Source organism: Ictidomys tridecemlineatus, unplaced genomic scaffold (assembly GCF_052094955.1).
Source record: "Ictidomys tridecemlineatus isolate mIctTri1 unplaced genomic scaffold, mIctTri1.hap1 Scaffold_36, whole genome shotgun sequence".
Taxonomy (NCBI): Eukaryota; Metazoa; Chordata; class Mammalia; order Rodentia; family Sciuridae; genus Ictidomys; species Ictidomys tridecemlineatus.
In genome coordinates, this window is record NW_027522439.1 from 1,665,504 (window position 1) to 1,690,138 (window position 24,635).

Consider the following 24,635-nt stretch of genomic DNA (forward strand, 5'->3'; position numbering starts at 1 on the left):
TTTCTGTTGTTAGTTATACTACATAATGAAAATACAATGATTTCTAAAGATTTTGGAAATATTATACTAACCATGGTTAGCAATATATATTAGACCTGCAATATATATTAGATAACTATTTTTCCTACTTCAAAAAAAAATTTCACTTTTTTTCTCTTCTTAGAAGTTACCACAACAAGTTTGCAGTGGGAAGGGAAGAGCTAGGAGTTATTAAATACAAATTAATTCCTTCCTAAGCGATATTTAATGGCATGGCTCTCATCCTAAGCTTACTCACACATTGGGTGTATTTTTACAAATCCAGAAATCCCTGAAACACAAGTCAACACAGGAGGAAAGCAGAAAGGGAACATCTGACATAATGCTGTCTCTAGTGGCCTCTGGCCAAGCAGAAGTTGTTAGGTATGGAATTAAGTCCGAAGTGCTATTGCAAATTGCCTTGAAATATTTTTTTAATTACAAACAGCCTATGAAGTTCTAATTTGGAAAATGTATATCCCCAGTTACAAGGTTTGGAATTAGAGAGTCTGTCTGGGCAATGGTTTGGCTCTGGTTGGATTTGGCTTTTGGAAGGGGAGACCGAGACCATGTATGTTAAGGAGTAGAGCATCTCTACTCTTACCTGACCAATTTTAAGCCACATCTGTAGTTCCTTATCCTTGATCACAACACAGAGAAATTGTGATGGTTTACAAAACCCTTTCATATCTGTGATCTCCTTTAATCCTTGCAACAGCTCTGTGAGTCATTCCAACATCTATTCGGTTGTGGTGATCTTTAAAAACTAAAATATTGAGCCTCCAAAAAGAGAAAACAACCCTAAGAAAAAAGTCTCAACTGGTTTTTAATCCTTAGGGCCGTTGGGCTCCTGTTCGCAAATCCTTGAAATTCAAAATTTCGGAAGTGAAATTTCATGAAATTTGATATTTCTTAAAATCATTAAAATTCTGAGTGCAGTTAAACAAAGATCTTGGGGAGGGGAAAAATCCTTCAAATTTCTCAAAGGTTTACTTTAAAGTATGAAAAGTTGTATTTAGAAAACCCAGCAAGAGCTCTGAGTTAGAGTCTAGCAGGAATCCAGATTCACAGGAGGACAGGCCTCTGTATGCACTCCAGGAATGAGGCCCAGGCTTCAGGAGCAACAGAGCTTGATGTACCAGGTGTTTTGTTTTTATTCTGAGTCCCTCTCAAATGCCTCACAGCCTGTTGCAGAGTCTGGAATTCCTCTCATAGAAAAACCAACTCTCAGAAAGAGATGCATGTGACACACCAATCCTCCCGAAGGTGGGACACAGTAACTTCAGTGCATGCCAAGACCAGGGCAATGGCAGGCAGACTTTCCTAAGAGTAGCCAATGCCAGGAAGGAATGGGCACAAACAGCCCTGCCCTAGTTGGGTACCTGAAGAAAATGGAGCTGAGTAGGGGCAAGAAGCACATGCATGACCTGGGACCCTCAGACAAATTGACTTACTGTGGTTATGGCTGATTCTGGCATCCGTGAAGTTTATCATGAAGTTTTCTTTAAAAGCAAAGTAACAGTAACCCAAAATACAGAGGCAAGGAAACACTGTGCATGGTGCTAAAAAAGCACAGAGAATGACTGAAACTGAGCAGACTTTCTAATAACAATCATATGCACTTGGATTTTAGGTGCACAGTCCCCAGCTAAAAACCTTTATGGTCCAGTGTACATGACCTTGACTAATCGTTGTGAGGCCTCAGATGTCAGTAGCTCCTTCTCCCATCCACACCAGTTGTGACATCCCAAGATGTCTTTGGATATTGTAAAATGCTCCCTTGGGGTAAAAGGTCATTCCTAGTGAGAACCACAGCATTTAGCCCCTCTTCATCTCAGTTTTCCTGGCTGTGAAACAGAAATAACATTTTCTCCTGGCCTTCATAGAGGATTAATTTGTTCAAAGCCTGCTGGTTTTATTCTGCCAAGGAATGGACAGTGGAGACAGCATTGCATACAAAGGACCAGGTCCCATGTCAGGAGATAGGACCTTGGATCTGTTTCTGCTGCTAACATAATATGTGAGCTGGGGCCAATAACTCAACTACAGGGTTCACTTCTTCTTGAAATTCAAACTTTGTCTCTGTACTCAAATCACATTTGTAATTTCCATTGACAGCAAGAATTTTGTGTTTTTTCTTTTTAATTCTTCAAAACAAAGTTCTCCTTTCTTCCATTTTTCTCCCTTATACATTCAGTATACCCGTCTTATTGTGGGTTGCTGTTACTTTTCTTTCAAATAGAAGTAAGAAAACTTCATGATAATCTGGACACCCTTGGACTACTGGACTCTCCCAAGAGAAAAGAAAAATCCTGTAATCCCCTTGTCTGGGGATTGGGCCTGAGATTTTTATAGCCTCACCTAAGCCAATTTTATTTAGGCTTTTCTAAATACCGATTTGTGCATTTTATAAAATCTATACTAAAGATTTGTTTAAGAGAGAAAAGGGGAAAAAAAGAGGAAATTAGAAAAAAAAGACGACATTTGTCCAACGTTGTGCTTCTTCTCTTAAATTGCACCCCTTGATTGCTGTTTCCTTTCCACCTCATTTCTAATGTGACAGTCTCCACCAAGAAAATTGCCAGGAAATGTGCCAGGAGAAGTTAAGGAGGATGCTTTGTGCCATCTGAAAATCCACTTCACTCACATGCCATTAGTAAAGCATGCCAGCCCTAAATTGCTATGAAGCCACCAGACGTGGATTCTGAGCTCCCCGTCATAGTATCAAAATGCTTATTCCCTGACAGGTGACAAGAACAGTCTGGTCCTGGGGAGAGGGGGTGGCAGTGATAATACCCCATCATTACTGCTGCTGGTTACCTGTCCGTGCCGGCTTTGCCCCGTGACTAATTGGATTTGGCAGGAACGGTAGGCAGAGCTCTTTCCCCAGAGAGACGAAGTTGCTGCTGCAGAGGCCTCTGCTACTGCAGAGAAGGGCTTGCTTAGTCACCGTGAACCCTCTGAGCCTCTCACCTTCATGCCCACTTGTTCCTCTGTATGGTGAGATTTTACCCATAAAAGAAGATCTGTGTTGAAAGTAGCACATGAGATCTGGAAGATTCTCCAGGGGACTTTTTGATGAGGAAAGGAGAGGCCTTGGGAAGGGATGTCATTCACTCAAGGTCACACCACTAAAAAAAATGGCTGAGCTAGAACTAGATATTGCCCTTGCTCTCAGGTCGTATCGCTTTAGAAGGCTCCTACCAACACATTATGACAAATAACACAGCTCTCTATCGAATTGAGCAGCTGTCTCATAGAAAAGAAAAAGCCCCCAAGCAATTGAGCTCAGAACAGGTAGGTGAATTTCAATAAACAGGAATAAACGAGGAAAGGTGTAAATCAGAAGATTCCAGATAGAAGAAGTCAATGGGTGCCTTGGAAAGAGGTCCCAAAAGGATTAGGTACCACATGTGGTATAATGGTGCTGGTGATGAAGATAGCAGTGGTGGTGGTGGTGGTGGTGATGATGGTAGGTGATGGATGGTAGGTTTTTTTCTTTCCATCACCATGGTGGTGACGATATGGTTATGATGGTGGCAAGCGTGGTGGTAATGGTAAGGATTAATGGTGGTGGTGGTGGCAATGGTAATGGTGGTGGTAACAATAGTGGGGTGATGGTAATAATGATTATAGTGGTGGTGGTGATGTTGGTAGTGGTGGCAATGATTGTGATTGTAGGAAAACACTCACCCACTCAGTCATTCATTCAACAAGTATTTATTGAGCCTCAGCACTACCAATCTGGGCACAAGAGCCCAGTCATGAACAAAACATTGTTTCTACATCAACAGAGCTTATAGTTTAATAGAATAGACAGACTAGTAAATAGAAAACTTCAACATGATATAGCAAATTCTCTTGTGGAATTAAACATACGATTGTTTAGGAAAACAAATCTCTCAAATTTAGCTAAAAGTTTCCCCAGGACTAAACCCTGAGTGTTGAGATATTGAATCAAAAGATAGAGGAATGGCTAACAAAGACCCATAGCAATAATAAGCCACACTATTATTCAGAGAAGCCCTCTCTCCACAGTGGAAATTATATCCACATTTTCAGTCACTAAAGCATAGTAAGGGGATATATCGATTTGCTCCTCTTGGGACTTGTGCGTTTTGCAATTCAGGAAACACAAGGTTGCCACAACTCAAGTTTGTCCCATGGGGTCCCAACACCCACACTTGCTTGATTCCTTGAAACTCTATTTTGATTCAATTATAGTGATTTAAAAAAAAGGTGATATTAATGGGGGGAAATTTGAAGGTGGTAGGGAAGAAAATGTCAATATAATTACATATTTTAAAATTCCAGGGCTTTCCACTGTTGCCAGACAGGACTTTCCAGCTTCTCTTGAGGTGTGCACGTTTATTTTTAACCCTAGTCTTTTGCTAATATCGAACCATGGTGCCATCATTAATCCCCATTAATACCTTGTTCTGACTGTGCCTTTGGGGAATTAACTCAAGATTGAACTTTTTTAACCAATCGATGTTCTGCGTACTCTTTAGTGTACCTAAAAAGAACTTGGACTCCAGCTAGTAAATCTAACAACTGGAGGCAGATCCTGAGTTCTTCCAGAGCCCAGCACAAGATGCATAGCTATACACCTTTGAGACCAAATGGGTTTCATGGCTTCTGATTCTCAAGTACCAGTGATCCCACAGATAAACTGAAAGTAAGGCTAGTTTTTTTTTTTGTCCATCTTTTCTACCTTTTCCCCTGAACCAGTATTTAGAAAGGGTTTTTTTTTTCTTTCCACACATGAAAAAGACAGTCATGCCCACACTGCTTTGAGTTGTTGCCACGCAACTACACAGGGAATTTACTACAAAACCATGTTTTGAATAGTTTTTCCTCTAGTTGTTTACTTGCCCACCTTGAATGGAAAGCTGAACATTCAGAAGACTTCTTCATGCAACAAACCTTCATTTAAAATATTCAGATTGCATTTAAAATTTTGCTTGAGTTAGAAATTCCACATCCTGAGTCATTCTGAATGAACTTCCGAGTCAGAAATAAATACATAAACTCTCTGATCATACAATTCACCGCAGTATGATTCCCTAACAGTTTTCATTTTAAAAATACTTTTAAATGTATGAAGCAATGTCTAACTGCTCCTTTGGTTCAGAAGACAACCAACCCCTGCCTCCTTTCTTGGAATGAACTGTCAAAGAAATCTGAGGACTCAGGTGGTTGGTGGCCATTGTCTCCAACCTTTTACCACCAAGGAGCTTTTTCCCCATATCACGGAATGAATCTTGTGTCTATCAAGAAAAGCATGATTACGTAAGAGTAATTTGTTTTCCCATTTCATTCTGTGCCTGGTTTATATAATTGCCAACCAGAACTTCCAGTGGTAATGGTGGTGGTAATGATCAGTGCCACCTCATCAATGCAACCACACTGATGTAATTCAGTGCCACCTTTGGGAGAATAAACATACAATCTCTGCTTGGTGTTTTGTAAGAGTGATACGACTTACTAACTTGCTGGATCCTAGAAACCAAAATTCCCAAGTTGATGGCCATTGTCAGATGGAGGCTCCATGGTAGAGTCAAGGCTCCTGCCCAGAGTTTCTGTGTCTCAGATCTATTGACTTTTATTTGAGGTTATTATCGTCTGTCTCCATGATTCATGCCTGGGTATCAGGGAAGACATTCTTCAGTTTGGAATGGCAGAAAAAGGAGAGGCCTCTGGTGGTGTTTGTAACCATTCAAATGGCAACATAACTCAATCTGTAGGAGCTCCCATGGTGGCCACCTTTGGAGAATCTTCTGATTAGTAGAAAGGTATGGCAGTCCAATATAGTAAAATACTAAATTACCACTTATGAAATGATTTTGTTTTTTAAATCCTAACTTAGAGTCAAAGTACTCCTAAAAATCGAAGGTATTTCTGTAATTCCTGAATGACCATGGAAATCCAATGATGAAGGGGAAGTCAGAACAAGTCTCCTACATTTTTTATTAAATTGAACCCATAGGTGCTTTACCACTGAGCTACATCCCCAGCCCTTTTTAGTTTTTTTTGTTTGTTTGTTTGTTTGTTTGTTTTTTAATTTGGAGACAAGATCTTGCTAAGTTACTCAGGGCCTCCCCAAACTGCGGATGCTGGTCTCAAAATTGTGATCCTCTTGCCTCAGCCTCCTGAGTTGTTGGGATTACAGGCATGAGTCACACTACACCCTGCATCTAATACATTTCTAACAAAACATGATACCATAAGGTCACCGTATTCACCAGGGATTCTCATTTCTGTTTATTAAAGATTTTCAACAATTTCATTGGAAGCCAATGGAAAAAGAGAATTTCCCTAACAGAAATTATCTTTACAGACACTATTGAGAAATCACATCCGTCCATAAATAACCACTGTGCAGATGAAGAGACTGAGGTATCAGGAAGTTGAGTAACTTTATCCAAGATCACAGGTGGCACTGGAGATGATATCTGGCTGCCTGATCCCTCTGTTCTACCCTCAATGTTACATTTCCCCTGGATTTGCCCTATTCCTGTCCTTTCTCCATATCACATGAGCTCCTTGGCTACAAATATAATGCCTTTTATGTACTCTGTCTGGTTCAATCACGCTCCTTGAGGTGGGGGGAAATGAGGGACAATGAGCCGTTTAGACCTCATTTTTTTCCTCTCTGGTAAAAGCCAGAAATGCAATGAAGTTTCCATTTGTGGGCAAACAGCTTGGTTTCTCAATTATTAAGGTTACATTTCTTATGCCTGTTCTTCCCATATTTTTTGGAGAAAAACAGACATTTATTACAAGCCATCTCTCGAATGTGATAATCATAGTCAATCTAAATGTCTTGCTTTCCCTGAATTGCTTCCTGGAATGAGGTTTCAATGCAGCATCTATTTTGTAATCACACAGGCTATTTCTGAAACACGGGGGTGCTTGCTTTTCAGCACTCCCTCCAAGCTGTGCAGCCGAAGCTGCGCTGGTCTCCTGGGACAAATGTCCCCAGGATAGATGGAGAGTCGGCAGTAAAGCCAGAGAGGTCCAGAGGATATGCCCTTCATGCACTTGGGGTTTCTGTCTCATCCTTCTCTTTCCTACCTTCACCTCCTTCCTCTCTTGCTCTATATTTTCCCCTCTCCCTTCCACCCACACCTGTCATTCAAATATCATTGGAGACCGGCCCTGGACCAACCAGCCTTAGACCATGCGGCAGTGATATGGCAACGAAAGAAACTAGACAGCACTTGGAGAGCTTGTCAACTCTCAGTTTCTCTCTTGGCCCACTTTTGGCTATTTCTGTCATGATTGTCAACTAGTAAAATATACTGAGGCCAAATGAGAATCCTCAGTTACTGAGAGAGACACAAGTTAATCGTCTCTTGTGGCAATGATTATCATGAAAAAAATGAATGACTCATGGACATGTACCAAAGGATAGTTGATAGGAGTGGTTATATGTATCACAATGCAGACTAAGGTTAGTTCACGTTGTTTTTCATTTGTTGGAAAAAAAATTATTTGCGCCACTGAATTGCTTTGGTGACTTTGTTGAAAATCAGATAACAAATATAAGTGTGACTGTTCTTCTGGACTCTCCTGTTCCCTTTGGTTTTTGTTGATTCTTATACCATTTCAACCTAGTGTATCGATTATTGGGTTGTTATAGTAAATCTCCAAATCAGGTAGTTTTTCAACTTTGTTCTTTTTCAGTATTGCTTTGGTTACTCTAGGTTCTTTTCATTTCTATACAATTTCAAGAACTTGCCAATTTCAGCATGTCAGTTGGCATCCAAACTAACCCACTGAGGTGACCTCGTAAAGAAATATTAAAAGATGACCTCTACCCATCCTCCCGTGATATCATGTTCATTCATTCAGTAGAATTTATTGAGTGCTATTACTGGGAATACAAAGACAAAAGAGCATGGGAACTTCCTTCCTTTTTTCTCTCCTTTCAGGAATATACGATCTGGTAATGGAAACAAAGAGGACCACACCAATGACATAAGATGACCCTCCTCCTTCCACACCCTAATTGCCTACAGTAATAGCCATTTAATTCATATCAGTGGATTGATCCACTGACTAGGATCTAATCCACCTCTCAGAATCTCATCATTTCGCCTCTGAAAATCCTTGCATTGTCTCACATGTGCGCTTTTGGGGAACATCTCATATCAAAACCATAACTAGTGCCATATGAGCACAGAGTCAGGACATCAAAGAAATAGAAATTTCCAGAGTGAAACCAGCCAAGTGTTAAACAGTCAATAGGCTCCTGACCAGGAGAAGAAGGGGTTTGTGGGTGGAAGGGCATTCATTCAGGAGAGAGCATGACATTTCTAACAATACCAAGGGGAGAGCAGCTTGCTGAACCCACCACTATGAAAAGTGCAGGAGCAGGTGGATGGCTTTCTTTTTCTTGGGATCATGTGTGTGACCCTGTCTATTGTTAAGTGTCATGAAAGCCCTGAAAGAATCAGGGTTGAGGAGCCAGGCAAGGGAGAAAATAGGATGACTGCCTCCCTATTTCTTTTCTCTTATGTGAATTTGCTGGGATGCCTGTCCATGGAGTTACCCAATAGAGCGCCTCATCTGCAGGCCTCTCCCCTCCTATCCCTGCTGCAGGACTTGGTCCATTGCAGGGCAGCACAAGAAACAGACAGCTGCATCCCAAGACTAATGGGTTTCCAAATTTTGTTTTCTAGAATTGTTTTCTAAAATATCAATTGAACCCAAGTGCACAAAAGAGAAAGGTTGGAGCAGCTTTTCTTGTAGCAAAGTGGTGACTACAGCTGCCCCCACCAAACTCAGTCCTCTCCTGCTTCACCCTCCAACATGGTAACCACCGAGGTTCATTACAAAATCCCAGAGTGTCATGGAGCACAATTGAACATCCCCTCTCCCACTTCCACCTGCAATTAAGATTGATCCCCACCAGACTGTAGCTGGGGACTTGTGGTTCACAGAACCATGGAAGGATTTTTACAAGTAATAATTCTCATTTCCAAACCTAAGTTTATGCTTTAGAAGCTAATGCATGCTACCCCAAATTTATATCCAGTAGTCTTTGAGAAACTATTACAGATAAGATTAGGTATAAAATTGTTTTCTTATAGAATTTTTTCTTATAGAGAAATCCTAGTCTTTATGAGAAAATCACATTAAAATTTAACAAGATATAATAGATTTATAACAGAGAAAAGTCATTTCATCACAGCCATGTAAAATGGCACACAGAAGAAAAAAGTACATTTACATATTTAAAAATCACTGTACAAAATGTAAGTGTCTGTACTACAGGAAATTAGAAAAAATAAGAAATGCCACTTTTTTATTTGCCAGTATCAACTTAAAATCTACTTAAGCCCCCATGACCAAAACTGGAGAGAAGTCCACTGTGGGTCATGCTTTAGGGTTCTTCCTATTCCTTTAGATTTTACTGAAATCCATGTCTTATTCTTACTCTAGGGTGGAGGTCTACCCAGCATGAATGCAGAACCAGCTCATAAGTTCAGGGCAGGCCAAGCATGACCAGTTCTCCTAACTTCATCCCATTCACCAAGGGCCTCGTACCCACAAGGCACTGTGTTTCTACATTTCCCACATTTCCCCAGTGCCTGATGGTCCACCTCCTCCATTACTGAGCCTCCCTTTTTAACCCTCAAGCCATTGTCTCTGCCTCTCCCCATATTTGAACAAGCCCAATTTCATCCCTCCAGGTAGACCTAAGCCTGGAAAGCAAACCAGCAGCCCACACCACTAGGCACTTTTTTCTGATGCAGAAAGGATATTTGGGGGGTCTGGCTTATTTCACTTAGCACAATGTTCTCCAGTTCCATCCATGTACCAGCAGATGTCATGATTTCATTCATTTAGTGTGCCAGAGTAAAACTCCCTGTGTCTAGGTACTACATTTCCGTTATCTAGATGGACACCTGGGCTGGTTCCATGACTTGGCTATGGTGAATTGCACTGCTACAAACATGCATGTAACACTATGGTGTACTGATTTCAGTCCTTTTGGAGTGGGACACCTGGGTCATATGGTGGCTCTAGTCCTAGTCTTTTGAGGAATCTTCATACTGATTTTGAGTGTGGTTGTACTAATTTGCAATTTTACCAACAATGAAAGTGCACTTTTTCCCCTACATCCTTGCCGGCATGTTATTATTATTTGCATTCTTGATGATTTCCATTGACTCGAAGAAGACAAAAATCTCAATGTGGTTTCAATTTGTATTCTTTAATTGCTAGAGATGTTGAATTTTGTTTCATCTATTTGTTGACCATTTGTATTTTTTCTTTTGCGAATGTCTATAAATGTATGTTTGTTTAGTTCTTTGAAATTTATTTATTGTGTTATTTGGTTGTTTATTTTTTCCTTGGTTTTTTATTTTGTGTGTTGTGTTTTGTGTGTGTGTGTGTGTGTTCAGTTTTTGCATTCTTTATATATTCTAGATATTAATGCCTGGTCAGAGGAATAGCTGGCAAATATTTCTCTCCCATTCTGTAGGCTTTCTCTTCATGCTCTTATTTCCTTTGCTGTGCAGAGGTTTTTAAATTGACATCACTCCACTATGGATTCTTGGTTTTATTCCTTGAGCTTTAGGGTTCTTGTTAAGGAAGTCAGTGCCTATACTGATATATTGAAGTGTTGATCCTATGTGTTTTTTTCTAGCAGTTTCTTATATGAAATGAAGTCTCAGGGTAAAATGGAGTTTGTCTGATCAAGGCACATATAGTTTGGCTCATAACACTATAATAATTATATTTTAAATATTTTGAGGAACCTTCATACTACTTTCCAAAATGGCTATACTAATTTACACCCCCAACAAAGGTGTGCAAGAGCTCTCTTTTCTCTACATCTTTGCCAACACTTTTTGTTCATCTTTTAGATTTCAGACATTCTAACTGGTATAAGATTACATCTTGTTGTGTTTATAATTTGCATTACCCTGATGATTAGAGCTAACAAGCATTGTTTAATATATCTGTTGGTCATTCTTCTTTTGAGAAATGTCTGATCACTTCATTACTCACTTATTAATAGGGTTTGTTTTCTCTATATAGATTTCCTTATTCATTTTGGATATTGGTCCATTTTCAGATGTATGGTTTGCAAATGTTCACCCAGTGCATGGGTGATAATTAAAAATAATATTAATTACCTCTTTACTCTGATGATTGTTTCCTTTGCTGTGCAGAAGCTTTTTAGGTGAACACATCCATTTGTCCATCTTTGTTCTTGTTGCCTGTGCTATGGGGGAGTCCTAAAATCCAAGAAAGATAACATTGCCCAAAGAGATGCTGTGAAGCCTTCTCCTTGTGTTTTCTTCTCCTAGTAGTTTTATACTTTTAGGTCTTATGTTTAAGTCTTTTACTCATTTTGAGTTGATTTTTATATGTTGTGTGACACAAAAAGGATATTATGATAAATAAGCCAGGCTCAGAAAGACAACTGCTGTATGATCTTATTTACATAACGAATCTAGAAAAGTCAGTCTTATAGAGACAGGGTAAGATAAAAAAAAGATCATTACAAAAGACTAGGGAGGGAGTTGGGGAATGGGGAAAGGGAAGATATTGATAAAATGATGCAATCTTTATAGAATGATCAATTACATTGCACAGTGACCACAGTTATTGGTCCCCATGTCTGGTATATTTCAAAATTACTAAGTGAATACATTTTTAACATTCTCACTATAAAAAAAGATCAGTTATTGAGGTGATGGATGTATTAATGAGATTGATGAAATCTTTGCATAATGCATACATAAATCAACACTTCATATTGTACTCATTAACATACATAATTATTTGTCAGCTAAAAATAAGTGAAAAGAAAAAAATTCCTCAAAAGAATCAGCCCAAATTTTGTCAGCAAGAAGAAGCCATTGCTAATATTTTATTGACTCATTCCAACTAAATATATAGATACGTAAACAGATAAATATAGCTTTTAAATCATATAAAAGTATAAAAGCTTAAAGAGTCCTAAGTGTTTCCACATCCTTCCCAGTACTTGATATAATCAATCTTTTTCATTTTAGACTTTCTAATTAGTGTGTATTGTTATTGCTGTGGGGGTTTAATTTGCATTTTCCTAATGACTAATGGTGTAAAAGACATTTTGTTATATTTAATTGTCACCTAAATATCTTCTTTAGTGTACTTATTTATTCAAATATTTTGCTTTTGTGTTAAAATTGTATTTGCTTTCTTATTATTATTGAGTTTTAAAGGCTCTTTACAGATTCTCGTTGATGACCTTTATCAGATATATGATTTATAATTTTTTTCCATTCTTTTCACTTTCTTCGAGGTGCCTTCCAAAGAGCAAATTCCACCTGTCCCCCCCCCATCTGCCCCCAGTAACTTGAACACAGGGCACTTAACCACAGAGCCACATCCTCAGCCTTTTACAATTTTTTTTTTATTTTGAGACAGAATCTCTCTAAATTGCTTAGGATCTTGCTAATTGCTGAGGCTGGTTTTGAACGTGTGACCCTCCTGCCTCAGCTTCATGAGCTGCTGAGATTACGTGCATGCACCACCGCACCAAGCCAAAGGGCAAATGTTCAAATATTCTTAATTCTTTAAAATTATCTGTTTATTCTAATTGGTTATACATGATGGCAGAATGCAATTCATTTCACATTATACTATAGAGCACAATTTTTCAAGTCACTGATTGTACACAAATATTCTTAATTTTGATTAAGTCTAGGATATGTGCTTTGTTTATTAATCATGTTTTTACTTTTATATCTAAGAAATCTTTGCCCATACCCCAGGACACATACATATTTCCTGTTTTCTTCTAGAAGCTTTATAGCTTTAGGTTTCATATTTAGATCTATGATCTATTTTTGAGATAATTTTTATATTTGGTACAAGGTATGAGTCAAAACTCATTTTTTTTTATCATGCGACTCTCCAATTACTCCAGTCCCTTTTGTTTAAAAGAGTATCCTTTGTCTGTGAGATTCTCTTGCAACTTTGTCAAAACGTAGTTGATTGTACTTGTGTGGATTTATTTCTGGGTTCTCTATTGTGTTCCATTGATCTCTTTGTTTTTATTTATGTCAAATGGTGTCATGTTAATTAATTTAAAAGTATTACATTTAATTATACTCCAATTCTATTTAACCTTATTAAATTTTACTTTTAATAGAAGAAAAAAATTGAGTTGCAACAGAAGAAATTGTTAAACTTCAAATAAACATTTCTTTGCTACAGGAGATGTTATTTCCTAGCAGATCCTCCTAAAGTTATTTACAAATTAAGAAAACCATTAAAAGAATAGAGTAATCATGTATTTGAAAATTACATTTTAATTTTAGATGGTGCAAATTAACTATGAGCGACCAACACATTAAAACATTAGCATTTTAATTCTTCTTCTCTTCTTCCCTCCCTGGTGTCTAATTTTTCCTATGGTGATTAATGTTTTTACATTATCAAGATTTCAAATTCATTCTGCAACTGTAATTGCCAGAGATGTTTAACTTTACGTGGAGTTTTCTCACCACCCAATCTTCTGTCACAGTGTCTTTCTTTAATCCAATCCTTAATTGCGTCAATGTTACATTTCAAGCACTTTATGAGAGCTATCCTCTTCCCCATGATCCTGCGTGTTTGACAGTGTGTGCTGGTCATCTTCACCCACCCACGGCATCTGAGCTGTGCCAGGTGTCCTTGGGTTAACCGTTCTTTCTCTTAGGATGATGGAAGTACTAATTGGCAGGATTTTGTCACTGGATGGTACTGTGGAGGAGTCTGCAGGCAGGAGGATTGCTTCACTTGTTGCTCATTTCCTCTTTTGTCTAGGTAACTGAATGACTTATTTTGTCCTAAAGTCCAAATTGATTCACATTTCTAGGTAGTGAGCAAAAATAACTATGGAGCACAATATTGCACTAAAATGTATATATTCAGTTGTCCCCTCTATCAAGTGAAATGTTCTCCTATTATGAAAATCCCTTCTGTTTTATCTGTTGTATGTTTTAAGAACACAAATCCTTATGTCACATCATCTCTGTCTTCAATAACTATTAGCTTCTCTCTAGCATCATCTGCTTGCATTTTTCATTAGAATTTTTTTAATTATGTCATTAGTTTTATTTTTAGTGGTGCTTTTATTCCTGTTTCTTGTAGTTAATTACGTATTATTAGCCTTCCAATGATACGATTTGATCCTTAATTTGTTCCTTTAGAGCTGTGACCTCTTAAGAGATTGTGAGAAAATTCTTTGTGTCTCTTAATTGCTTTCCCTTTCTGTGTATAATTTTTTTTCATTCTGTCTCTGTCTCTTCTCTACTTTACCCTTACCCCCTTACTGTATTTTTTCCTTTGGTTTGTGTTAATATTTGCCTAAATCTTCTCCAGGGATCCTATTTGCTCTGAGAGATGGAATCTTTTGTTGTTGTTGTTGTTTACTTGTTTGTTTTGATACTACTATGCATCTTTATTTTTTATTAATTTTTTATTTATATATGACAGCAGAATGCATTACAATTCTTATTCACACATAGAGCCCAATTTTTCATATCTCTGGTTGTATACGTAGTATATTCACACCAATTCATGTCTTTATACATGTATTTTGGATAATAATGTTCATCACACTCCACCATCATTTCTAACCCCATGTCCCCTCCCTTCCCCTCCCACCCTGCCCTACCTAGATGACATTTGCAGGTAAATGGATGGAGTTAGAGAAGATAATGCTAAGAGAAGTTAACCAATCTCCAAAAAACAAATGCCAAATGTTTTCTCTGATATAAGGAGGCTGATTCATAGTGGGGTAGGGAGGGGGAGCATGGGAGGAATAGAAGAACTCTAGATTAAAGAGATGAAATCTTGACTCTCTTTTCAATCTGAGGTTGATTGGATTTCTCCTCTGAACTAGTTTGAGGCCAGTGTGCTACATTCTCCCTACTCTTTAATACCCACAGAGAGATTGGAGAGAGAGAAAGGGAGATTATCTGAGAGGAAGGCAATCTTCATTAGAATTCTTGGACTCTGCTCTTTCTTTTAAGATTCTGTTGAATCCTCTCTCCAGAACTCACCCCCCTCAGTGGAGGTGGAGCCATTGCCATAGGGGATTCTCTTGGGCTTCTTATCATTTTCCCATCATAGCCCCAGAGTTTCCACCTCTTTTGAGGTGCAAACCCGTTTCCTATTCTCAACAAGCATTATTTCCACGATTCTGGTTGGAACAAGAAAAGGATTGGAATTTTTTAATTCAGCTTGTTTCTTTCCAGATTTTGAAAGATAAATTTTAAGCCTCAAGATTCTGTTGACTCACCAGTAAGGAATTGATGGATCTGAGCTCTGCTGCCTGTCTGCTTCACTCCAAAATTATTATTTTCTCTTGGCTCCAGGTTTTAAAGTTGATTGCATTGTGTTTGTTATGCCACTGAGGTTCCTGGTAGTAATGGGGAGGAGGCTGTTTTTTCAAATTTCGAATTCTGTAGGCACGATGTGGGGGTCAATACCAGTGCAACCTTAATGAAATTAAATAATGCTTCTTCACATGGTCTGCTTGACCACTGGTAACCCAAGACCAAGACATTTCATTCTGCCATTGGTCAAAGGCTGATATGACAATATAATATCACAGCAGCCAACTGTGACATATCCTTGAAGTACCAGCATGCTCTTGAAGTGTCCCTCACATATATTCTGTTGTTTGGGGAAGGAGAGATTACTTTAACCCTTTCCATCTGTCACTTAAGATTTATCTCTTTCAGTATCTGAGCTCGTTAGAAATCAATGTTCTAATTAGAAAACAGTAGCTAATCTGGGCAAATGCTAATAAATGAGAGTTGTGATTTGTCTAGCAACAGGAGAAGCACTCAGCATTAACAATTAAAATATCTATAGAGAAGTGAGCTTTTTTTTTCTTACTCTTCCCCTTAGCTGATCGAGTTCAGCCTTATGCTATAAATAGCTCTTATAATTTATGGCTATCTATTTGAAAACCAGTCCACAGTTTAGGAACTTTTACCTCTGGGATGCATAGATCCTATTCTGTTTCTCAATGATAAGGGAAAAGTATTGTGAGTTCAAATCTGGAGCTGCCTGCCCACAAAGACCAGACCACATTATAGTCTACCAACACTCTCCTGGGCTTCACTATCATACATACAGATATTTTAGTAATTGGTTTGTCTGCAAGAAGAATTACTGTTGGTGAATAAAGACAAAATGATGGCCTAAAAACCCTTCTAAACCTCAGTCATTTCAGGGATCCACAGGCTAATGTCAAAGTTCACATCAAAGGCATGAGTTTAGAACTGGCTGAACAGGTCTTTCAAAAACCATGAAAGTATATTTTTTCTACATTGAATACATTAACTGAGTAGTTACCAAAACACTTGTTCACCCAACTGACGTCTGACCTGTCTGGATGGAGGGGAAAATAGTATGTTTAGATGGAATTGAATAGGTTTTTTTCTAGATTGCACTCTGCAAAAGGACCCTTCTTGGGAAAAGTCACTTGGTGCTAGAGTAAACCTCACATTTTAATGGAGAGTGTGTTCCTCACAGAAGAAGATGCTTGAACATCTAAGTGTTTTCTGTTAGTGTTTTCTGTTAGTGTTTTCTATGCCATCCTATATTGTTTACTTACAAGTACCCATAAGGGGTCCCTGAATCTGACATATGGTTTTAGGATTCCAAGTGCTATTTGAACTCTTTCCACTATGTTATGTGGATGGCCTTTTCTGATCAGCTAACAATATCATCTCCTCTACTAAACCCCTAACATCCTCACCCTTCCAACCGATTACTCCTCGCTTTGGGTTCCACTCTACCTATATGTTTTCCAATCTAAATATCGTAATCTTTACTTCCCTTCTTTTGGGCGGAGTGAGGAGGTAGCCAGAGATTGAACTCAGAGGCACTTGACCACTGAGCCACATCCCCAGCCCTATTTTGTATATTACTTAGAGATAGGGTCTCACTGAGTTGCTTAGCACCTCTCTTTTGCTGAGGTTGGTTTTGAACTCATGATCCTCCTGTTTCAACCTTCCAAGCCACTGGGATTACAGGTGGGCACCATTGCACCCAGCAGTAATCTTTACTTTCATTTGATTGGTTTCTTTTGCATCTCTTCCAGGGACCTGGTTTTATTATTTTCAATGTACAATGCCTATATGCTTGTTGAATATACAAGAGATTACTGAACTATTTTGAAGTACCAATTCTTTGCTAATATTTGTTGGAATTCAGAAGGGCGTAGATTTTGTCTTTGATCTCCGTAAACTCAGGAGCCAGTGAGGAAGACAGATTCCTCTCCCACTAATTGCATCAAGCCAAGGAGAAAGGTCTGGGTAGGTGCTCAGGCTGTGCTCTTAGTTGGTGAGGCAGCAAATACATAAAAACTCACCATATTTCAACATTTCATGTATGACTTTCATAATCCAAATGCACAATATTCAAATCATATTTTGCATTGTTTGCTAAAATATTTTCAGCATAATCCAGACCTATGCTTCTCAAACTGCTGTACACACAAACCCCCAGTGGATCCTGTTAAAATACAGATTCTTTCTTGTTCAATAGGTTTGTTCAGGGAGAATTTACGGATTCTATTGACTCCAATAGAATGCCCAAACTGCTGGTCCGCAGACCACACTTTGAGTAGCCAGACTTTAAACAACATCATGTCAATTATAAAAAATATTGTCAATTATAAAAATTGTTGAAGTAGCACTTATTTTTAGAAAAAAATTTCTCTGTTCCACCTAGACTCTTCTGACTATAATCAAATGTGATGAAAGTTACATCAAAAGAGGTAGATTCAGCAGAGCTCAGAGATACTGGCAGGTTGTCTCACAACTGATACTTCCTGGCTTTCTTTAGTTTTATTGAATAAACACAAAAGGTCTTTGCTCATGCACTTGAGGTCTGCTGTTCCTAAAGGATTACAGTCTGTGTGGCAGAATTTTCTGTAATTTTCCATCTTGCCACTCTCTGCCTAAATGTCCTCCATATCAAAAATATAGCATCCCAGAAATTCCTTTTAACAAAACTATAAAGCTTAAACCACTTTAAATAATCATTAGGAAAATGTTTTTTAATAAATAAAAAATCTCTATAAGTCACTCATGGGAATCTATTTTCCTATTAACCCACCATGGTTCTTATGGTAACATCTGTTAGCTTGTTCAATTCTTTACTGCCCATCATAGAAGTAGAAGCCCATTAGAACACTGATTTCTCCTTCATCAGTTTTGAGTTCTTCTTCCACCAACACAATATCCCTTTGAGTATTTTTCTTTTGCAGTTCTTCTTCTGGTCAATCTCAGCACTATTCTAGAACAAATCACGTTCCCTAGGTATAAATTCTCCAAATCATAGGTGGAGAACTCTTCCTACCTGCCCTTCAGCCTTACTCTGCTTTAATATTGTGCCATTTAAGAGAGACTCTTGGTTATTTGGCCTCCTCTTTGCATACTTAGTTTTCTCTGGCAACATAATGGTGAATTGAAGAAAAGTGGAACTGTTTGCATCACGCAGGACACACAGAAGGCGCCAGAAACTTTAGATTGCCCAGTGCCGTAGCGTGGAGGGGACTCATCAAAATGACCTTTCTTTCTTTTTGTCTCTCCTTGCCTCATTTAGATTAATGCCAAAGATGATGAAGGTGTCCTCGTTGGATCATGGGACAATATCTATGCCTATAGAGTCCCCCCATCAGCCTGAACTGGAAGCGTTGACATTCTATTGGAATACAGGAGCTCTGTGAACCCAGTCCGGTATGGCCAATGCTGGGTTTTTGCTGGTGTTTTTAACACATGTAAGTATCCAGCTGAGTAATATTTTTTAATGCAAAGGAAATTTTACTTCAAAACATTTTATCTATAACCTGGCAAAGGGACTGAGCAGTCCCCGTTGGCGCTATAGAATTAATGGGTGACTATTCTGGGATGTAGTCAATGCATAATTAAATCGTACTGGGCTAAATATGCTCATAGCTCTCTGACTGCAGAATCTTTATGGAAAGAATGATGGACTGTATCCTGCATAATCCATCATAACACCCAAGGCCGTGGAGTGTCACAGGGGCCAAGTGAGGCTGTAGGGGGAAGTAGGAGCCATTTTCTTCCCAGAAACCATACCTTTAAAAGGCTAAAAAATTTTTAAAAAACTAATTATGATATACATGCACATATGTATATTACTTATTTGTTATTGAGAAGTTGTGTAAATCTGTTTATTTGCTTGCTTGCATATCATTGAGAAGTTTGAAAGTCTATTCACTTAATTTTAATCCCAATTATGAAAAGGATTGTGGCAGGTGGTCTCATCTTCATCTTTACACGTAAGTCTCAGGGCCCCTGAGCAATTAGATATCAGAAAGTAATGAACAATCTTTACCTTCTCGGTTGCCTCTCCAGTGTTTAATCCACCCAACATCCAATCTGTAGAGCCAAATAGATAGAAGCAGAATTATCCTCTTTAGTCTTGTGAATCATTTTTCAAGATGGCATTTGCCTCCCTTGGCCCAGAAAATGTTATAGTTAATTCAGTGAATATTTTAAAAAATACATTTATTTCAGTATGTTTTCATCATTGGTAATGATTTTTATTCGCATGCCTCTTCTACAGCCTTGGAGAAACATTATGCTCTTTACGTACTTTTCATTTTTAAATGAAATAAAAGAGAAGCTGGCGGCCAAGGCAAGGCCATTTTTTAAAATGATTGTTAAAATCCACCTATTTTAGTTCAAAGTTGTAACAGTCTGGCACTCACTTGGTCAATGATCTAAGACTGTTAAGTTTTGTTTTGTCTGTTCTGTTTCCGGGTGGCATCGACTGAATAAAAATATTTTCTTAACCTTTTGATGATAGCTAAGGGCTAAAGGAATATGTATTTCTTGGGAGCAATAATAGACAAAAGTCAGTCTCTTAGAAGTGTTGGTCTTTCAAATTTTAGATAGAAACTTGAACTTCATGATGGTCTGAAGATTGGAAGGAGACCCTCCCTCTCCTACAACTTGCAGGCCAAGATGATGAGAAGGTGCCCAACACAGGCAGCCACTCTTGTGAAATGATTCTTGAAAAAATAAAATGGACCCAAGTCCTCCCCATGCCTACTATCACTATACTAGTTCGATTTGGGGGAGCTTAGAGCCAGATAAAATAGTGAGCATTTCACCATATCCACTCATGCCTTCTGTATACAAAGGCTGTCCCATTGTGCAGAAAACAGGCCTTGGTCTTCTATGAAGAAGATGCAGAAACATACAATAGAAATAAAGTCATAGAAGGAGTAGAATTGAAGAGGGAAATTGCAGGGAAGGGGTAGCAGGTTTTCTAGAACAAGCCTCGGCCTGTGATAATACGAATTAGCGGCCAGCAACTCACATTAGAATCCACCAGAAATAGAATGAGAGGAAGGATCATTTCATTGGTAAGACCTTGGGTGCACAAGGACTGCCAATCAATCAAGGCAGGTGGGTGTCAAAAGCCAGGGGTGAGTGCCATTGACGTTGTTTGGGGTGTTAAGATGAAGTCTTTTAAGGAAGGGGACCCTTGAGTCTCTACCAGGCTCAGGTTTGGATTCCCAAGGTTGTTCTGTTGAAGGAGGCACATAGCCTTTGTTTAAAAATGCTAAACTATTCTGAAGGAAGAGAAAAAAAACAAGTCATTAATCTTAAAATTGTCAGCTGAATTATTTTCAATGAGTCCTGATGTCTGGCGTCCTGGGAACCAGGGAGGGCATTTGGATTAAGTTTAATCAATAGGTACATATGGCAAGAGCTGCATCCAGGCAATTTATTATCCAACAATTAAAATGAATCTGTGGTGTCACCCTCCAATGAGTGTCACTAGAGTGAACTCCAGCCAGGAAGAGAAACCCCACTGAAGAATCGTTTTGTAAATTCCCAACTTCCTATTGGCTGTGGTTTTCTTAAATTATTATATTATTTCCAGAAATAAGGAACCATTAACTAAGTAAATATGAACTATTAGAACCTTGTTGTTGGAATTGCATGCTAGTGGGCTTCATTTAATAACCCACTAAAATTCTAAAGCATCACACAGTGAGATGTCTCTCTGGGGTCCCCAGGAGGGTTGGACACATCACTTTTCTTCAGTGTGGAACATTTGAGAACATGTCCAAAGAAGTTTTATTTTGAGAAAGTCTCATGTGCAGAAGGACCTTCTACTATGCATTCTTTAAATACTGGTGATATGTCTGACTACGGCTCTTTCCTTGTAGTTTTGCGATGTCTTGGAATTCCAGCAAGAGTCATCACCAACTATTTCTCAGCCCACGATAATGATGCCAATTTGCAGATGGACATCTTCCTGGAAGAAGACGGGAGCATCAGTAACAAACTCACCAAGGATTCAGTGTGGTGAGTTCGATTTACAAGGACCTTGTCTGTTATCAATTTAGAGTGACATTACACGCTTACCACAAGACAGACTCTAACGTTTCTTTCTCTTCTATTTTAAGAATTATTCAATACCCTAGGCAGAAATGTCTGATTGTCGAATTTATTTTTAAGCTTATAAATTAGAAAAGTGACTGAACAGGCAGTTAAGCATGTGTACACAGAGTTAGATCTGCCAAAAGTAAATCCTTGTGGCATTTCCCTGAGCCATCCCCGAGCACAAAATATTGCACAATGCAAGATGCACCCACAGCTGTGCAGGAAGCCCCCTCTGCCCTGCTCATGGCCAGCCTGGGAGCTGAGCCACTGGCTTGGCCCCGGTTGGTCAAGTCCAGCCCCACCAGGAGATGTCACTTCTCTTCCACCTCACCCCATGCCTGCAAGTTCCTGATCCTACTATAAAACTCTCCGATCCTCAACACAGATAACGTTCTCAGTCACAACTGAAACTGGAAAGGAAATATCGTGTCACCAATTCAATGTCATAATGAGCAAACAAAAAATTTTTCTCCAGCTCTGGTCATTTGAAAAGAAATATCTTCAATGAAAGTCTTTACTTGAGATCTGAAGATCTGAAGTACAAAGCATATTTATCTTATTTTGGGCTATCCTTGTCAAGGAGACTTGAATTTAAATAAGGACACCCTGGAGCCTATTATTCTGATGTGATGGGGTACAGAGAAAGCCTGGGTATCCAAACACCCAAGATTGTAGAGGAGGCAGGACGATGTCCACTCGGGATTGCAAATGGCTTACTGCTATTTTCCCCTGGATCCCTCTGTGTGCTGGGGCACTCTTTGCTGTCCTGGAAGGAGGCTAGCACACACATTATTTAACATGCACAACTTCCCTCCAGCTTCAGAGCAGAGATAGAGTAGCTCTCAGGCGGCAACCAGCCTCCTGCTCCTGCTAAGGGATCCACACTGACCCCAATCCCACCTGCGCCTCTCTCCTGGCCCAACAGACCCTGCCTTGCTTCCTACACCTGCCCAGCGGAACGCTCCTGGCTCATCCTCTTGCACTCTTGGAATCTGAGCCTCTTTATTCCCACAGCTTCTCTCCCAGTTCTCCCCTCCACAAGAGGTCTTTCCTCATCTAAATAATCAAAGCTGTCTTCTTGCATTGTGTCATGTGCCGGCCGCCACCCCTTCTTTCCACGTCCTTCACCATCCATAAGGACCCCAAGTGACTTCCTTTGTGTTCAATCTGGTGCCACAAGTATATGCACAAGTGCCTCTTGGGTCACATCTCCTGGATTTCCCACTGGCAGGCAATGTCCAGTGTGTCCACCATTGAGCTGGCCACCCACCCTCGCCCACCACCCCCAGCACAAACCTTCTGCTCTTCCTTCTTTGTTCAGAATCTTAGTCTGACAAAGCCTTCGCACTCCCTGGAGCCCTGCCAGTATTCAGATGGCTCTCTCCCTCTCCATGGTGACAGCCATCCCTGTACTGAAAGTTTTGGTCCATGGCAGACCACTGCAGCACTTCAGAGTGGGAGGGCCTTGGGTGGAACGAGTCAGCTCTGTCTCCACTCTGGCCTCTCCATCCACTTCCACAAGCACAGATTTGCAAAGTTCACTCTCCTTCTTGAATGATTCCAATGGCTTCTTATTACCTAAATCTAAAGCACAACTGTTAACTTGACGGAAGAGTATCTCACAATCATATCCTCACCTACTGGATTACTCAGAGATTGAGAGAATAGACCTGGCAGCTCTACTATTAACTTGCTGCGTGTCCTAAGACAAGGTTCTTAACCTCTCTGTGCTTCAGCTTCTTTTCCTGGTAAACTGGGGGTAATTATAATAGAACTCATATGGTGCAGGGACCATGGGATATGCTAATATACACAAAGGTTTTGGAGCTGCGCCTGGAACAAAGGATTGTTGGGTGTACTACTTGCGGGGACTGCCTGCCCACCCTAATTATGGTCACTTTTTTGGGGCCACCCCACAGCACACTCCAACCACCAGCACACAGTTCCCCACACACACCACAGTTGCAATTTCATGCTTCCACGACTTTGCTTTACTCCCTGTGCCCATCTACTCCATTCCCCTTTAGGTTCTGGGACTCAGACAATTCTCACTTTGGAAGGTCTTCCCTAAGGCCCCAAGACAGTCCCTGCCTGAAACCAGTGGCACCCCAAGTGAGTGTCCTTTTTGGCAAGCGTCACTTCAACAATTGTTTCTTTTTTTTTTAAATTTGAGTTACCCTCCCTAGGGCACGGGTCACCCCCATCTCTGCTCTAACTACATAGATACTCTCCTCTACACCTCTCGGCAGACCTACAACGCGCTGCCAAGTGGGGTGCACCTTTGTCATTCCTCCATTCTTTATGGGTAGGAATTTATGTCATGATCATCTCAGACTCTCCAGCACCTAGCAAGCTGCTCAGTGCATAGTGGGTGCAGAGTTAAATTAGTATCTCTTAATTGAGTCGATCAGAAATGAGCTACACTTGCCAAGTGCAGTGGCACACCCCTCTAATCCCAGCAGTTCAGGAGGCTGAGGCAGGAGGATTGCAGGTTCAAGTCAGCCTCAGCAATTTAACGAGGCTTTAAGCAACTTAGTGAGACCGTGTCTCAAAATAAAAACTGAAAATGGAGGGGTATGTGGCTCAGTGGTTTAAGCACCCTTGTGTTCAGTTCCTGGTTCCAAAAAAAGAAAGAACTGAGCTACACTCTCAGGAGAGATGGGACCATGTGCAAGGACAGTTCGGGACAGAATGGTGGCTGTTGGATCTGAAATTCATCAGTGCTATAAACAAAGATGGCTGTAAGTCCCTCTCGCCATCATTAAATCGTTATTACTATATGAACATTTTCCATAGTGCTCAGAGGTTAATGTGCTCTCATTTGATTCTGAGCGATCATATAATTTCAAATCTTTTCAAAGACATAATAATACAATTCACAATGACATTTTATTCCATGTTCTTGCTTCAAGGGTCATATGCAAAGTTCTGTGGAATTTTGCCTGGCCCTTACCTCCTGGGTTGCCCACCTTTGATAAAGGGTAGAGACATTCACCCTGACAACCTGTTCTTCCCGTTGAGCACCAGATGGGAATGGCCACAAATGGTCGAGAATTAGCATCAGGAGCTGATGTTATAGTTTCTATGGCAATGACCTAAGACTGTAAATACAAGTATGTATTGCTTATTAATTGCTACAAAGGAATATGCTTTTTATAGTTGAAGCTATGTACA

General features: G+C 39.6%; 1 pseudogene across 1 annotated transcript in view; it reads left to right on the forward strand.

The window, feature by feature from the left end:
• The window catches only part of LOC144373353 (coagulation factor XIII A chain-like), a 49,061-nt pseudogene that overhangs the window by 5,206 nt on the left and 19,220 nt on the right, over positions 1–24,635 (forward strand). Inside the window, exons 4-5 of the transcript XR_013433066.1 lie at positions 18,640–18,814; positions 21,245–21,383. The product of XR_013433066.1 is annotated as a coagulation factor XIII A chain-like (transcript). The remainder of the gene's footprint in view (positions 1–18,639; positions 18,815–21,244; positions 21,384–24,635) is intronic.